At 41.3% G+C, this 18270-nt stretch overlaps 1 protein-coding gene across 7 annotated transcripts in view; it reads left to right on the top strand.

The window, feature by feature from the left end:
* The window catches only part of LOC121309409 (protein unc-13 homolog B-like), a 211819-nt gene that overhangs the window by 56947 nt on the left and 136602 nt on the right, over positions 1-18270 (top strand). The gene's annotated exons all lie outside the window — the stretch shown is intronic.

Raw genomic sequence — 18270 nt, 5'->3', positions numbered from 1 at the left:
GCACTAGCAGGTGGTTAGGACACAGCACTTTTATCATTGGAGTTTAAGAGTTGCAAAAAAAACAGGTTGTGCTTTTAATTTGAGTTTCATTAACAGCACAACAGATGTGTTTGACTTACACAGAACAAAATTACAGAGCCCCATTTACATTCTGAAGTGTACTGTAGGTGTATGAAAAAATAATAAATACATTTGAAAAAATAATAAATACATTGAAAAAATAATAAACTACAGGCAGCACTATAACAGCAAATACTTTTCTGCAGCCACCAACATTGGAATATGTCGGATGGGGTAAGTATTAGTTCTTGAGTCAACAGATTACTCCTTACAAGATAAACATTTCTAATTTTCCCTGTGGACATAGAATTTGTACTGGATAAGTTTATCTCATTTGTATGGAATGTGTTTTGTTAAACTTCCATGCCTATAAACACTCCCTCTAAACACAGAAAGACTGCTGGAGATATGGAATTGGAGCAGTCGTGGGTTCCAGTCAATTCCTAATCCATGCGTGCTCATGCTTTATCCATTCGCCCTACATCAATCACATCAATAAAAACAAAATCAATACAAGTCTGTCTATAGAATGACAGAAGAAAGAAGGCAGGTGTGGGAACAAGCAGCTGTCCCAGTGTGTGTGTTTTTTTAAAATGTAGATTGGATATTGACAGTGTAATTGGGCGCACTTATGTTACGGTAATACTGCTGTTTCAAGCACAGAGACCTCAAAATGAAAGCTGAACCCACATTTTAGAAACGTTTGCAACCGTTGTGTTTTTGGTAGCTGTGCATAGTGTTTACCATGCTGTGCTTGTTGTTTGCCGATGATGTGTTTATTGCTATGCTGTAGCGGGTTAATATTCTTTCTCAATTAGTGGCATGAACTACGCGGTGGATGATGGTGCCAGAGCATTGATTTGCCTTCATAATCCAATCATGGCATTGAGAATCTCTAAAGAGCTTTCAGGGTAGTGGTGGTGTCAATCATTTCTGGATTACAGGTGATCCCTATGATGATGATGATGATGATGGGTGTGTGTGTGTGTGTGTGTGTGTGTGTGTGTGTGTGTGTGTGTGTGTCCTCAACACACTTCTCACAATGCATTCTCTTCACTGTCTGCATGCTGAGCTACCGAAGTCCAGACCACACTGAGTTATATTAGAGTACTTGAGCACGATAGGGACACTTTTTCAGTCGAATTATCAGCAGAAAAAAAACATTTTATTTTAAATCAAGTTTTAACATTCATTGCAAATCTATCCTTGTTTAGCAATCCTTTTTCTGCATTACACATCTCTCGCACGCGCTCTCTCTCTTCTAGTACCCACAATAGCTTGTGATATTAATTTAATTACCCCCACCCCCAGAATATCTTAATAAACAGCCTGGTATGTTATGTAATCATTGATTGTTTGATATGTAGACAATGAGTTTTTAGTACAAATAATTGAGACACAAACACAAAAGTGCTGAAAAGAACAACAATGTAGCATCAGCAGAACCGGACTGCCTCATCTGTGTGAGCGTCATTTTTACATACAGCCCGCTATGTCCCGCGGTGCCTTTGTGCCTTGCGCTGCCGGCTTCACACATGTCACTCCTTCCCAGGGACCAAGCAAGGCTCACAAGCTGCTTTACTCCGGCCGGAGTTAAAAATGTAAGTGTTAGACCTCAGTCTCTCCCACAGTGTCTCATTGCCGTCTTACGAAGGCTGTTGGGACTCTAGCAAGCAGACATCCCCCTGTTGTATTCAACCTGTGGAATTGGAGGCGCTCCATCCACTTCCTTTCCAGTCTGACAATGAGTGGCCGCTCCATATGCTCTGGTCTGGCTTATGTTGACAGGACGAAAAAATGGAGGTAGTCGGAAAATTTTTTTTTTGTCTGTTATGGGGCGAGGTCCCGCGGTCAAGACATGTCTAAACCGTGGCTTTCCAAATGGGCATGGCGACGTCGTGGGCTTTATTCTGTCTGTCAGACATTTTTAGTGCCGCGGTGTGGGCTTCAGGGTCAACCCTTACAACATAGACATAAGGGGAGTTTTTGTAGCCCTAGCTACTTGTTATTGGAGTTCCACGTGGTAACACACAAAGCAGCCTCTCGGCTTAGCCTTGTAGCATTCCAGTCCTTCTGCAATATTGCCCTTGCAGTAGCTCTGGCACACTCACCTATATGGTAATGGTTACATTTCGTACTTGATAAGGGAACATTAGGTTATTATCATAGCCCTGGTTCCCTGAAATAGAAATGTAACCATTAACCTTCAAGGTCACCATGTCCATGATTACAGCAGGCTTGAAGTTAAAATTATGCTGTGATCTGTGCGGGCAGTCCTTATGTGCCCTCGGTGGCAGACATGACTGCGTCACCAGCACTGTGCGCAGCTTTAATATCATTTTATTTAAGTTCAGGGTCTTTTTCCAGGTAAACACCCATACGGCAAAGGTTGGATTTCTATTTATGGGAACCAGGGTTATTATAATATATAATAATACTGTCACCTCATTTGCAGATTCAGCGCAGAACATGATCAAATTTACTATACAAGTCTGTCTAGCGACAACAGATAGGAAGCTAAGAAACACCCCAAAGGGTCCTCCCACCCCACCCACACAAATACACAGTTCTGCTTGGTCCTGATCTGGAGTGCAGGAGCAGGAAATAGGCAGGTGCAACTGAGCTTTCTTCCTGCCTGTGACATCCAGACATCCTTGATTTCCCCATGGCCAGTCATCCAGGAAGCCAGTTGCTTAAGGAGGATTAAAACTTGACAGCTGCTGAAGGAGGTGCTCCAAACCCATACAATGTGCAGTTTTATTGTATTTAAAAAAATAACTGGCGCTGAAGAGAACACAAATGCTGTCATCATTGCTGTGTCTCTGTCTGTGGTTTTATAGTTCAGTTCTCTCAATTCAGCAAGGCCTGCCCTTTTCAAGTCACAACAGAACATCTTCTAAGATGTGTGACCAAGCCTGAACATCTCCATTGAGAGCTGCTGGCACATTGTGAAATAAATTACCCAAATCCCTGTTAATGAGTTAATATCTTCATGAGTGAAATAAACAGAACACTCTCTGCACTTGCATGAAGCACTAACAACATGTACAGTGTACTGAAAAAGAAAGCTAAGCAGATGAATCCAGAGAATTACTGTCCTTGGATCAAGCTTTGGCTGATGAAGACATTGAGAGGATTCTGGTCAAAACCTTTGCTGTTGAATTCATCAGGTTTCTTTCAATACTTCTAAATGTAGCTGTTTTTCATTGCTGTAATAGTTGATTGGATGAAGCACCACATCTGCTGAGCAACTTGGTGTAATGTGGAGCAGTGTGATCCGCCCTGTCGTTCTGTCACTGGATTTGAATGAATGTTGTCAGCAGTACTGCAGTAACCTCCTGCCGTGTATCTGAAATATAAAGACATTGCTGAACTTGCTTATAACGTTGCGAATGCTAGGAAGGATGGGGGCCCTGCCCCTCAGGTTCTCACTTTTGGTCCAGAGTGTAGAAGAGTGTTTTGAGAGGGTAGGCTGAATCAAGCTTGGCTAAGGGAGAACCAGTGTAATGCCCTGTTAAAGTGGCTGTAGCTAACCAAATATGTTCATCAATTTTACCTATCATGCAATTTCGTCGACCTATTTTGACTCAAATTTGCAGTGGTGAAAGAAACCTGATATTTCAGAAAGTGTATTCATTTAAAACATGTACCGGTAGTACATCAGGTAAAGAAAGCTCTGTTTGCTTGATTTCTACTCCAGGAAATTTGCTACACTTGCACTTCCTCTCTGATTTTCACCTCATTGTCTTCAGATTCCTGCATCTTAATGACTTCAAAGAATGTCGGTCATTTGGGAAGCTGCCGGTTGGTTGGTTACTACCCAAAAAGGCAATCTTAAAGGAGTGGGGACAATTTTTCAAACTCCAGGTGACCATGAAAGTGCACGACTGTCAGAGAGCATTGGTTTAGTTTGAATCTACTCATTAGAAACTATAGTGCATGAAGGTGCAAGACGAGGAGAATGTATGGAATAAACTCTTAGCTACAATCACTTAGGTTACTGTAATGCAGTACAGTATGAGAATTGTCACTCTGGAATACCGTAAAGGCTGCTCCTAGCCAATGCATGCAACTCTGCAGTACTGTGTTTGTCTTGAGTAACAATAAACTGCACGCTGCTTGCAATACTTTGTGGTGAGTTTTACTCCATGCTAACTCATTGCACATTTTGCATGTTCTCTTGCTATTGCCTAGTAGTGTCTTGGGATGATAATGAATAGAATCCAGAGGTATGATGGTATCAGTGATTTTGGTAGATGATGGAAGCCATTTTGAAACTGAGTGAAGGGAAGGTCTTTTATCAGAATCCACAAAGGGCCTGTTATCTGTAACTAAATGAGAACAAATTGGCAATGCCATGTGAGCCAGGAGAGAGCATTCCCCAGGATGAGTCGAGACATTCCGTTGTCATGGCTGCAATATGCATGCATGTTCTAATAATGGTATTTTCTGCTATGAGGACCAGGAAAAAGCATGTTCTTCTGAAGAGACACATGCTGTATGTAGTATCTAACTCACCAGAAGCAGGGCATGTGAAATTCTATCAAGTGTGCCTGTTTTAGAACACAAAAACATTTATGAATAAGGGGAGACCATATGGGCCCATCAAGGCTTGTCCTGTTCCAAGTGGCTGATGATCTCACAACTTTGTAAGGTTGGGTCTGCATTAACAACACGGCTAGGTAACCCATTCTATAGCCTCACCACTGTGTCAGAAAGTCTCCTACTGTCCTAAGTGTCTCCACTTCATTTCCAGCTGTAACCGTTAGTCCTGGTTTCTATGAGTTTAAAACAGTGACAAGCGATATCCACCAGACCTTGAGAAAAAAGTATACTTTGGACAGCAGTGGTCTAGAAGCTGCGATGAACCTGACTGTAAAGCATGTTGACATGGTAACCCAGCTAACCTTTGCCCCAAAGTCCGACAGTGAGTGAGTATCTGAGCTGTGGTTCCAACCCTGCTTCACATCAGATACACTCCCTCTGCCACGCTGCTGGAACTGTGAAGAGAATCTCATCAGATGAACTCTGCAGTTCTGTTAAAAATTCTGTTCACTTTGGAGGGAATATCTATAATGAGTCTGGGGAAACTGCCTTCAATCATCCAGCTTTATTTCTTGGAATTACTGACATTTGCTTTGATACCGTTTTAAATCTCTTTTATTATACTGGATTGTAATGTAATCTGGGGAAGAGGCAGTACTAAACAAATAAATAATAATATTCTGCTTAGAGTAGGTCTAACACTAGCTAAAAAATAGATCTTGTATAGGGACAAGGAATAAAGATAGTAGTTAAGTATTAGCCTTTCACATAACTTTGTGCTTGGCCATCAGTGGCCAAATATTTTAAATGCAATTCTACAGCACCAGTTAGCACAGTGCTGCAGCAAGTCCAGTCTGAGTCCTTGACGTCTCTTTTAAGCTGCTGTGAGCTGTCTCTAAATGAAGACGTTGAATTGTTTCACCAGCTCCACTTCGTACACCCAGTGGGCCCCTGCCTTGCTATTAACAAGGCCTCCTGTGATCTGACAAAATGATAATCCAGAGAGGTTGTTCTGTACCTGTTAACGAGCCCCAAGCAGCAGGTAATCTGGGCCTGGCGTTTGCAGAGCAGGCGCGGTGGGAATAGCGCAGGTGGCACAGCAAGCCCTGCTAACCACATGCACCCCCCTCCCTGTCATTGCACACAATACAGCGCATGCACCACCTTATCTGGTACAGAATTCCCTAACGTAGAGTGAGGCTTGAGGCTTTCCAGGACATACACAGACTCGCTTGTATATGTTTTATAACTGTTAAACTGGCACAAGCTGTTGCTAGTTTACTGACCTACCGCTTGTTCCTTACTCTCTGTGCTGAGGCTTACCACTGGAGAGCTCCAGCAACAAGCTGAAAACAGAAAAGGTGTGTGTGTGTGTGTGTGTGTGTGTGTGTGTGTAAAATGTTATATAAAAACGGAACGGATCAAGTTGTTTTTTAGACTTTCCTTTTATCAGAGCATTTTAAACAAAGGCCAGTGTTTTTATATCAGTATGAGGAAGACTGTTATCGCTCAGCCTGACTGTTCTTTTAAAAATAACAACCCTCGAGTACCAACTCTAATCAGTCCTTTTATATTAGCAAAGTGGTATTTGGTTAGGATATTGTGATCTGTTTGTCTGACTTATCCGTTCTCGAGGGTAAGTATTAGAAGGATACACAATTTGTATTATTTTCCATGAGCTGACTGCAGTTTGTCCAGGTTTAAGATTTTTTTTTTTTTTTTTTTTGATTCTATACTGATTTCAATCTTATTTAATTTGCTGGCTCTCAGGCCCCCTGGTACTGAGGTCTCTGTGTTTTCAATTTATTTGCAGTAAGGTGTACAGGACTAATTGTTCTGTATTGGTTTATAAGCTTTCATTTTCTTAAAATATTTAGTATCCCTAAGCTAGAAATATATGCATTATTATTTCTGAATTGAGACCTAAACATGGCCCCTGGTTAGTGTTTGAAACAAACCCTGTTGATTTGAATGTGGAGTTATGCATTAATATCTGCAGAGGGCCTTCATTTCTTAGTAGAGAACACTTTCTCTCTTGTGAGCATGTGAATTGGCTGATGCAACTACACGGTTGCCTGTGAAATAAGTCCAGGGATTGGCTGGCCATGGAGCCTGCACATCTGCTCACCTGCTCAGTGGAAGGGGGTTTGTAAGGGGATTGTAAACACAGCCCCCACCCCCCACACAGGGATTGTAAACGGGGCCCCCACCCCCACACTAACATTTGTTGTAAACACAGCCCCCTCCCACACACAGGGATTGGGGTGTGCCCCCCCCCCCCATTTTGTGTCGGGGGGGGGGGGGGTTGTGTATCCCTAAACATTTGCACCCCCCCCCCCCACACACACAGGGATTGTAAACACAGCCCCCCCCCCCCCCCACACACATGGATCCCTAACATTTGTGTCGGGGGGGGGGGGTGTGTGGTGTGTGTGTGTCCCTAACATTTGTGTCCGGGGGGGGGGGGACACACCACACACACATTGTAGACATCTGTGTCGGGGGGTGTGGGTGTAGACACGCTAACATCTGTCCAGCCCCCCACCCCCCCCCCCCCCCACACCCCCCACACCCACCACAGGGATTGTAAACACAGCCCCCCACACACTTGTGTGTTGCAGAAGGGTATTGATTTTAAATTGCCAAATTGCTGTGGATGAGCAGCAGAAGAGCAGGAAGACTAATGGATAGTTGCCTTTGTTCCTGTGGAAACTGACTCTGGGACCACTTAATTAAAAGGGTTTAATCTGCCCCCGGTCTCCTCCACTCTCTGCAGTGTGTTATTTCCTCAAGCCGTCAGGTGGCTACTGAGTGAAAGAATTAGAAGTGGAAGGGACGAGCTGATTGATTAGCTGTGTGTGAGGCTGTCGGAGGCTGTCGGACCCAATTAGCTGGGTTAACAGTGACATGGGCTGGGAGGGAGGCACTGGAGACCAGCTGGGACATTAAGTAGTGTGAAGGGTCTATGGCTGCCCGTGTGTCTGTGTGTTTACATTTATATGTTGATGTCAATCATGAACCCAAAACATGCCACAACTCCAAATCGTGTGATATTCTGTGATTACTAAAAAAATGAACCCAGACACATTTTGATTAGAAATCTTTTTCAACATTGTAATGCTTTGCCCACTTATTTTGTGTACAAGTTTCTTGTGTACTAAGACAATGCATTCATTATAGAGCATAGTTTAATTGTCTTTATGCTTTATTTCAACTGCACTGTATACTCTTGTATATGGCTATAGAGTGCTATCAGAGCATAAGATTGCTGTTTTAAAATGGGAGAAAAGGACACTTCCTTTTTAAATGTTTTCCCAGTCCAATATAGAGAGAACAAATCTAATAGAAATCTTGAAAATGAGATTGTCAATTGCAATATGCTTGAGTGCTTCAGTTCCCTATATTCCCATTTCACTGTTGCGTTACTAATTATTTATGAGAAAAAAAACTCTAAACATTCTTTTTACAGTTCATAGAAAGACTTTTGAGGAGGCTTGATGCTTTGATCTTTTAAAAGCTTGTGGGGATACAGCCAGGGCATGTGCTGGATCCAGAGTAAATTATCTATATGTGAGGAGATGATGAGCACAGGAATATCCCTAACAATACTAACACTAATAATTAGCATATATTCTAAAAAAAAAAAAAAAAAAAAAAAAAAAAAGTCTTGCTCTTATAAGAGTGAACTCACAGCCTTTAAAATTCTTCATCCAGCTTTTCAACATAATTTAGCCTGTCCAGTACATGTGAGTTAGGGTAAATGGTGTGTTCAGTGTGCTGATTCTGTGCAGGTTCTGGAGTTGATTGATCTTGGTCTGTATTTAGTTTCATAGAGACCCGACTACCAGTAAAATCATAAAGATCTGTCTGCTTTGCCTAGTGAAACAATGTTATGCTGTTGGTGAATGGTAACTGGGTCTGCTGGGCTGCTTTTTGAGTGCACTGCTGTATTTCTTGTTCAGTAACGTGACTCAGAATCATGGGTAATGCCTGTATTTAAAGGACATTTAACCTGCTGTCCAGTACTCACTGCTGGTGTTTTCAGAAAACGCTCTGTAAACGTACTGACTGTCAACTCCTATCCTCTCTCGCTGACCTGGGAATCTCTGGCACTGCTCTGGCCTGGTTCTCTTCCTACCTCTCTGACTGCACCTACCAGGTAACCTGGCGTGGCTCAACCTCCACACCTCACCCTCTCTCAATAGGAGTCCCCCAAGGATCAGTCTTGGGTCAACTCCTGTTTTCTTTCTACACCAGCTTCCTGGGCCCCCTCATCGCATCCTATTGTTTCTCATACCATTTTTATGCTCATGATGCTCAGATCTTCCCTCCCCCTCTGACCCTACCATCCCCTCCTGTATCTCTACCAGTCTCTCTGCTATCTCCTCTCCTCGCATCACCTCAAACTCAACCGCTCTAAATCTCACCTCCTTTTCTTCCCCTCATCTTCCCCCTTCTCTGATCTCGCTCTATCTCCATTCCTCTGGAATCTACCACACTCTCTAACTCCTCCTCAGCCAAGAACCTCAGAGTAACCCTGGACCTCTGCCTCTCCTACTCCCACCACATCTCCTCTCTAGCACGCACCTGCCGTTTCTTCCTGAGCAACATATGAACAATCCGACCCTTCCTCAACATATGAACAATCCGACCCTTCCTCACCAACTACTCCATGCAACTCCTCATTTACACCCTGGTACTCTCCCGCCTAGACTACTGCAACACCCTCCTGACCGGCCTCCTTGCTTCCGCCAGAATCCAGCTCATCCAGAACTCTGCTGCTCACATGGTGTTCTCTCTGCCTTGCTTCTCCCACACTACTCCACTGCTCCGCTCACTCCACTGGCTACCTACGGATGCCTTGACCAGACTGCACCCACCTACCTCCAGACCTCATCTCTCCCTACACCCCCACCCGACCTCTGCGCTCCATCTGCACTACAAGACTGGCTGTACCTCCTCTTCGCTCCCCTGCCTCCAGAGCCCGCTCCTTCTCCACCCTCACCCTGCAGTGGTGGAATGACCTTCCTACGGATGTCAGGACTGCCCAGTCCCTGACCACCTTCCGGTCCCTTGTTGAGACGCACCTTTTCAGACAACACCTGTAAAACTCAACTCTCCCCTTCTGGTCAATATAGCACTCTGCCTTTAATGCACTTTAACTTGCACTTATCTGCTCCCTGTTTTACTGTATTTAATCTGGCACTGAACCCAATCTGTAGTATTTTGTATTTCACTTGCACTCTAACCCTGATGTAACTATCAACACTGTTATCTGCTCTTGAACTGCCCCGATATCAAATCGTACTGTGTTTTGTATTTGCTCTTATTAGGACTGAAGTCATTGTATTTTGTATCTTGCTCTTAATTGTACTGTAATTCTTTATGTATTTTTTGTATACAACTGTAAGTCATCCTAAGGGCGTCTGCTAAGAAATAAATATAACAGTCAGACTTGTATATAGAAATAAGTGTGTGTGTGTGTGTGTGTGTGTGTTTGTGTATAATCCAAAATCCGCTGTCCTATTCATGAAATAATTTCTTATGTACTTTATTAGTTAATCTCTTAATATACATTTGTTTTCCTAAACTCTCAATGAAGTAAAGGTAGGCTTGGACAAATTGCTGTTTAAAAAAAAAAAAAAAGAGAGAATCAGCAATTACAATTCTAGAACGGAAGTGAAATAACGACTCGCAAGCCCCTAAATCCAAATGTTTGAGATGTTTGTTTTAGGTCTGGCAAATGTTCTGTGTGCGTTTCCTTTCTCATAATAATAATCATAATTTTAAAGTGCTAATGACAATTTGAAAAAGCTTTGAGATTGAATCTTCTACTTGCACATTCTTCTCTCTTCTTGAATTGAGCGCACCGTTGTTATTCAAACTTCTAGGGCCAAAGCTTTCAATGATAGTATTAAACTTTATCACTGCTGGTTTGTGACTATATTACATCAATAGAAATGACACGTGTGTTCTAAGAGGCAACAGTTTGGCACAACTTAATTTGGGACTATCAGATGGTTTTATTATTATTATTATTATTATTATTATTATTATTATTATTATTATTATGAGAACGGGTATAATACATTCCCGAATGCAATTTTTACATTTAAGCAATCTGTGTCTTCGTTGTTCCAGTCCATGCTCATCATATTTGTTCAAAGGCTTTTTCTTGACAATCACGTGCTCAAAGTTGATGGAATTATGCATGGATGTACAGCAGGTCACAGTGACCAACTTTCTTTTTTTACAATACTGCACTAATATGTTTTTCCCCTTGATGGGTGACACAGTATGTTAGTTACTGATATTCAGTCAAGCATGCTTATTAAAGGTTTTTTTTTTTTTTTAAAGAATGTCGTTCTTTACAGGTGGTCTTTATGATTGTACATGTTTACACACTAGTGCACAAGGTATAAGGGCCAGCTGTGCAGATCAGATCTTCATACAAACTAGACAGCCAACGAGGTCTGGGTTCTGATTAAGTAGAGCACACAAAGCATATGGAGGGATGTATTAAATGGTTAACTAGATTGAACATGGTTGTGGTACAACATTCCCACAGCACCACACTTTAATAGCATATTCATCAACTTCTGCACTTTACCTTTGTGTGCGAAGTGTCTTCTTTTCCTAATTGCCTTGACTACACTGATTATGTGGATACCTAAACAAATCACTGAGGCTGTTGGGGTAAAGAGCAGTACAGTACAAGACTAATGAACGGTGACAGTAATGATATTATACAATATACCTGGGGTGATTCTGAACACAGACAGGTCATATGTTATGACAGCACGTGGGAGGGGTTTCACACCCTGCCAGTGCTGAGGGATCTGAAGCTGGCTGGCTGATTGACCCCCACCCCCTGAATAGAGATGAGCTGAAGTAATTGAAGGTTTTAGACAGGAGAGATGAGTCGAGGGCTCCCAGCCTAATGCATTTCTAACGATTGGCAGATTGTCCTGGTAAAAGCAATTCAAGCGTGGCAAGATGTTTGCTGTGACCTCAGGCCGTGGACAGCGATTTAATTCTCAGTTTGCTTTTTACCTCCTCCTCCTCCTCCTCCTCCTCCTCCTCCTCCTCCTCCTCATTGCACAGAACAGCACAGTACTCTTGATTCTGGGGGGGATTAAGAGGTTTCCACTGGCTTTGGTCTTAACAATTTAATAGGCAGGAAAAAAGTGTGACGTCAGTTTTTGTTTTTGTTTTTTTATGCAACATGCTTTGGATATGGAACTCTTACCATTACCAACTTCTAACTCTGAAGAAAGATGTCTAGATAGTACTGTAGGGATGGAAATAATACTCCCATTGCATAGTAGTTGGATTCATTCCTGGCTTTTCACTGTGACTAATTAAGCTTGTAGCAAAATCTGGAATGGGTTAAACTGCTGTGCAATAGGGGTCTTATTTCCACCCCTACATTTCTGAGAATTAACATCTTGTTTTAAAGGGAGACTTATCCCTATTTTATGTGAGTTCGGGAATACAAGAACTTTGTGAATTGAATTTCAGTGGCAGTGGAAATGTATCCAATATGATTTATGTAGTGTCCCAGAGTACTCTATTGTTCTAATTAAACAAAAGGCTGAATTTTGTTTGCACCACTGCTAACAAGTGTCACTGAGTCTGTTAATTTCCTTTTGCTGAGTATAGGAAATGGGATCTGTTTTTTTAAAGTGATGTAACAATGAGAACGCTGTAGAAAGTGTTTGCGATTTAGCTAATGAGGGGGGGAGATGAATAGACCCAAATGTACAAGACTGTGTACATTAGGTCTCCTAATGAGGTGTGAAATCCCAGTGAAGAGCAGGGTATTCAGTCTGTAGTTTGATTGAAGCCTGCTGTTTACTGGGGACTCTCCTCACTCTCACTCTCACACTCCACCCTATAGGCAGGGCCGGCGCAAGGATTTTTGCCGCCCTAGGCAAACGAAATTTTGCCTCCCTCCCTTTTCACTCTTTTTTTAAGTGTATGTATTTATATATGTTTATATTGTAATGAACCACTGCGTTGGAAGTGAAACAAGACTCGGGGAGACCTGAGGGGATTCCAAATTTGCTGCTTTTAATTACTGCACTAAATAAAATAAAATAACAGCGAATCCCTGTTTGGGCCAGGGTTCATACAGAAGTGTATTGATTAAATCATTTAACAGTCCGGTAACACAGGTTATTTTAGAAATACTTAACATTACAACATAAAATATTATCAAGACACAGCAATATAGTACAGTAAACATGTAACATGGTGAAAACCAGCAACATTTCTTACACCTCCATTGACTCTCCATAGAATTTTTTTTTGCCTAACTCTCAATATACCACAATGCTTTGCACGCTGTGAGATGGAAGTCTCCATTGAAAATCAGCGGAGTTGAGTATCTTGTTAAAAGAATATCTTTTGAAACGCCCTTCTAAATATTATTGGCTGGATTTTCATTGATTAAAATATTAGTGTGTGCTCCCATTGGCTAGAAAGGTTGCAGTGTTTTGGGCACAGTGCGAGATTGACAGTTGGAAGTTTGTCTGGTTGGTTGGAAATTTGCAGGTCCGTACAGCCTTTCGTATTAATGAATCGACAAATTAATTAATGAATTATTAGGTGAATTAACAAATACGTTTATGAATTAAAGCATGAATTGACAAATTTATGGATGAATTGATGGACAAATTCACAAATTCACAAATTGACAAACCAAATGACAACTAACAGCTGGATAGTTTTGGCACAAATGACGCTCCATGTCTTTCACTGCTTCACAGATAGGCACTCTCTTTCAGCCTTTAGCTCTGTCCCTCACAGCCTCACTCCAGTCGAATCTTCAGGTGTTCTCCCCCCCACCCCCCCTTACTTTATAGCCTCCCCACCACACACACGCACACACTAATGGCATGCCCCATACCATTACAATACACAGAACACTAAACGAGACACAACAAACAAGACAAACACAATGTCCAGGATGATGCCATCGCCAGGGTTGTTACTCCATGTATAAATAAATTATTGTACACCAGATTTTTTTTTTTTTTTTTTTTTTTTTTAAAACATCATCACAAAACTGTATACAATCATCACTCTGGTTACAAACGGTAGTGACATCTGCTGTCAACTCTACAGTGACAATATTTATGATAAATGGCTTCTACCACCATGCATGAGCTCAGTTATAAATAACAACTGATCCAGGAAACACAGTTTCAAACACATCGTATTTTCATTGTGGATTATTTGTACAGTACTGTATTGCGTTCCTTAACTACTATAAAACTGGCATCCAACGTGTAGGTTAGTGATCATATAATCACTCACAGCAAATCCTCCGGTACTTTTTTCTATCGGCAGATACTAGACTTAAGAATTATCTGTAAAAAATTAAAGAATCTTTACCGATGTGTTATGAAAATGTTTAAATTGCCACAGCCGCTCTGATTTCAGGGCCTGGGCACCGATGAAGCCAGCTCTTTTCCTTGTTGTGTCAAGGCAGTAATAAGCCGGTGGGAAATCAAATATTGTTTTCTGCGCCTTCAAGCAGTGTTGCCAATTTAGCGAATTTCTCATCAAATCTGGTGACTTTAAGAACTGACTTGGCGAGATTTCTTGTCAAAACCAACTAGCTACAAATCTAGTGATTTTTCCACGACAGTCATCTGAGAATTTGAGAGATATAAAATCAGTAAAACGTTTTGATTATCCTGTATTAGCAGCATCCTTTTATAACAATCATTGTCAGGGTAATTAAATGAAATCCAATAATGCCACGCCCCGTTTGAATATGCTAGGAACTTCAATGGCATGGTTCTGTAAGTTTATTCAGCGGGAAGTTTTGCAGAACAAGAAACAAGTGATCTAAGATGTTGAACATTTTACAATTAAAGAAATGTGAAGTATAAAATGTAACTTATGTACCATTTTTGCCACTCCCTTCAATTTGCTGCCCTAGGCGGCTGGTCGCCTGTTCTGCCTATATGGTTACGCTGGCCCTTCCTATAGGGAGACCGAAAGTACAGCGATAATGCCCCCCACGCACTTTTTTTTATATCTGGTCAGTTAATTGTATGGCGTTGTAAAACTAAAGAACCTTGTAATGGCCATATCCAGAAACGAGGCTTGAGCGAGTCCTCACTAAAGAATATACCGTATTACTTCAATTTGGCGCCGCCCTCGAATTAAAGACGCCCTCGTATTGACGCCGCAGTCATGTATCAGCTTTATAATAGAGGCTGTCCTCGAATAAACGCCGCTATCAATAAAGAAACATTAAGGTGCTTATTCTCCCCCCACAAAAAAAAAAAAAAAAAAACACACACAGTAAACAAATAAACGTGCAACACTGACTACGTACATGCAACGCCCCCGAGGGAGCCTCAGTCTAGCACGTAAATTACAAACTAATGTACACACACAAAATAAGCACATTTTATTTTATGTAGTTACAGTTCTGAAAGAAAATTCAAGAAAAGCTACATACAGAACAGCAGCCCTTCTGAAGTTTTTTATAGGTAGTTTTGTTGTTTTGTTCAATTGTAATTCCTGTACTGAATCCCGTACAAATAAAAATAATTTGCTTACTGTCTGTGAGAAGATTTAGTTTTGGTTTCTGTTGCAGAGAAATTACAAACAAGCAAGTTACAGTGAGAAAATAACTAAGTAGGATATATTGAGTTTTTACAGAAATCAAGCTGCTATTCTGAGGTCATTTTTGAAACGCATCTCTCTCTTGGATTTATCTGCCACATCAGCATTGTCCCACCCCTTAACGACTAATACACACCTGATTACAGAAAATAAGCAACCGCGATACTTCTAAAATGCCATTAAATCATGGAATAAAACATTTCAGCGTTTGAAAATCACAGTGTTATTGCTAACGATCACCATTGTATAACTTCCGCCCTCTTAAGCGCCACAATCATTTTGAGCAATTTAAAATAAACGTTGCGGCGCCAAATCGAAGTAATACGGTTTATAGGGTGAAGAAAAGTAAACTGAGAAGACACTATTTTAATAATTAGCTACGGCAGCGTCTCCTTCATATAGCATGGTAGCAATAGCTAGGGAGACTGTTTGTTTGTTTTTAATTTTGAAGTTGCTCAGTCTCTTAGTTGATTTTTCTAAGAACACTGATACACGTTTCTGACCCTTTTCTTCTTGAGGAAGCACACTTTATGAATATGTTGCTGATTGCGTATTCTGGAGTACCGGTTTCCTTCTAAAAGTCAAAGATTACCCTGGTAGTTGTGCACAACATGGGCCATGTGTTACAGCAATGCTTTAGCAGTCTGTCATTCACCACAATTTCATGCTGGTTTGACTGTGTTTGACAGCACTCTTCTAAGATTAACATGATTTACTGCAGTACACATTTATAAAGGGTAGGGTTGCCCCTCAAGCAACGCCACTTCATACACAGTACCTGGTTGTGCTTGAAACCCTCCGTGAATACCCATCCAAGTGTTGACTGGGCGCTGCCTAGCCTTGCTCAGGGATCCAGCGAGCTCACACTGATTCCCTGTGAATCATGGGGTGGGTTTGGCGACTGCATGCCCAGTCCAGTCCAGAGAAAGACTGCAGGTGTTGTGGACTGGATGCTGTAGATTGTCATATACCAATAATTTCACAATCCCCTCACAGCCATCCCATGGACATTGCCTTTGATCACATGATCTACGGACCTATGAAACGAGCTGGAGACCTTACAGGTGAAGGTCTTTGTGTCCCTTTGTGCATCGCCTAACTGTTTCAATTCACTTCATTAGATACAGACCCCTCTGACTTGGGGGTTGAAACAGCTTTTGGAATTATTTGACATAAATATAATTTTTTTTCTCATAATTCCACGTAGCTAATGTGCAGTGTCCCTAATCAAGTCATAGTCCTTCTGGTATAGATTCACACATTTCATATGGTCTGTGGGGTATTTTTTTTTTTTTTTGTTAAATTCTGGTCAAGACTGCTATATTGACATAACTTCTGCAGTCAATTCCTTGTGTTCTCGGCTTTAGTGAGTTATATGACCTGGCATCTTTTTGCACTACGAAACCATTGGTGGTTTTTCAAAGATTATTCACCTAAAAACGTGAATTACTCATTGTTTTTTTGTTGTGTGTTTTTTTTTTTTTAATTTTAAATATCCTTTGTAGTTGCAAAAAGAATAATCTAACCAATCTGTGTGTCTCGTTTTGAAAATCAATAGTAGTTTACACTTAGAAGTAAAAAGCTCTTTGCTCCCCCCCAATTGTCTTCAATAATAATTGTTTTTCTTCTAAAAAATATAGCTTGTATAGATGTCTTCTAGTATAGATAAAGGAGTGTTAATTTACTTAGCTGGCATGATTGTAGAAGGGTGAGCAATTGCAGCAAATGTAGAATCATGTCTCCTTCTAGAGTTCCATCTGTTTTAAGGTAACTACTGACTTGGGACAGAGTAAGCTGAAGAAAGTGGGTTTCATGTAAGCATTCTTTTGAGGATCTTCAGATATAGTCTCTTTTGTCTCCACTGCCAAGTCTCAATAGAAAAAAAGAAGGTACAGTGGTTATATCTGGAATAAAAACCATTCCAGTTTTACTGTGAGCTAATGTAGACCATGTGTATAGGTAACAAGCTAAGGTGTGTCCTATTAAATTAGTAAAACCAGGAATGGTAGGAGTCGTATATTCCAGCTTTGCAACCCATTACTGTTTAATATTGTGCTAGGTTCTTTGATAGAAATGGATATGTTTTTACAGCCAGTCGTTGACCATGTGACATTCTGTTTGTGTTGCTGTTGTTCATCTACATCCCTCTAGCCTTTCAAATACTGTGAGGTTCAATAAGAGAACTAAGCAAACATTACAAGTGCAGCACAGTTAGATAACGCGCTGCACTAGCTGTGGCCTCGTTTTCATGCTAATGGATTCCAGTGATTTTGAATGAACTATTTTGTGAGCGTGCTCTACTTAATAACAATTTTAGTGGGACAGTGTGTGGGAAGTTGATTGATCCTGTTGAACTGGGATTACAAACACAGGATTAGGCTCTCTGGAAATGTCTGATTTCAGTTCATACTGCTTGCTGAAGGTGTTTGCCTCAATGGAGGAGTACAATAAAGACATACATAAACAAACAGCTGTCTGTTCGTGTGTCTTTCACCTCCCCGATTGTCTCGCACAGGTGCCAGTCCGGAAAGCATTCACACAAACTGTCCGCTTAGTGAAGAGGGAGCCAGCTCTTTGAACACTTCCATAGAAAGACGGTTTCATGTCACTGTTCTTTTGAAGTCCTCTTCAGATGCAGTCACTTTGAGCTCCACTGTTGCATCTCAATTAAAATAAAAGGTGGCGCGGTTTATAATTTATCAATTGTCAACCACGGAATTCATTACAATATGATAAAAGAGCTGTCAACGATAATGCATAACCAGGGTACATTCTGGGGGGGGGGGGGGGGGGGGGTGTTTATCTGGCTACGTTCTGCTGAACTGTTCCCTCTAGAATTCTTTTTTTTTTTTCCACCTTCTTAAATGCGCTGAGCAGAATTGCACTCATCATACAGACTTCCCTGCATTGCATTCTTGTGCAGAATTACAGATGTACCACTTTTTCATGGTAAAGAAGAAGGGAGTCAACAGTGAGTTGAAAGGTCATGGTATCATGTGAAGAACCATCGTAAAAGAT

The sequence above is a fragment of the Polyodon spathula genome, chromosome 1 (genome assembly GCF_017654505.1).
Source record: "Polyodon spathula isolate WHYD16114869_AA chromosome 1, ASM1765450v1, whole genome shotgun sequence".
Taxonomy (NCBI): Eukaryota; Metazoa; Chordata; class Actinopteri; order Acipenseriformes; family Polyodontidae; genus Polyodon; species Polyodon spathula.
The sequence above is the reverse complement of the archived record's forward strand: the minus strand, read 5'-3'. Positions and strand labels throughout refer to the sequence as shown.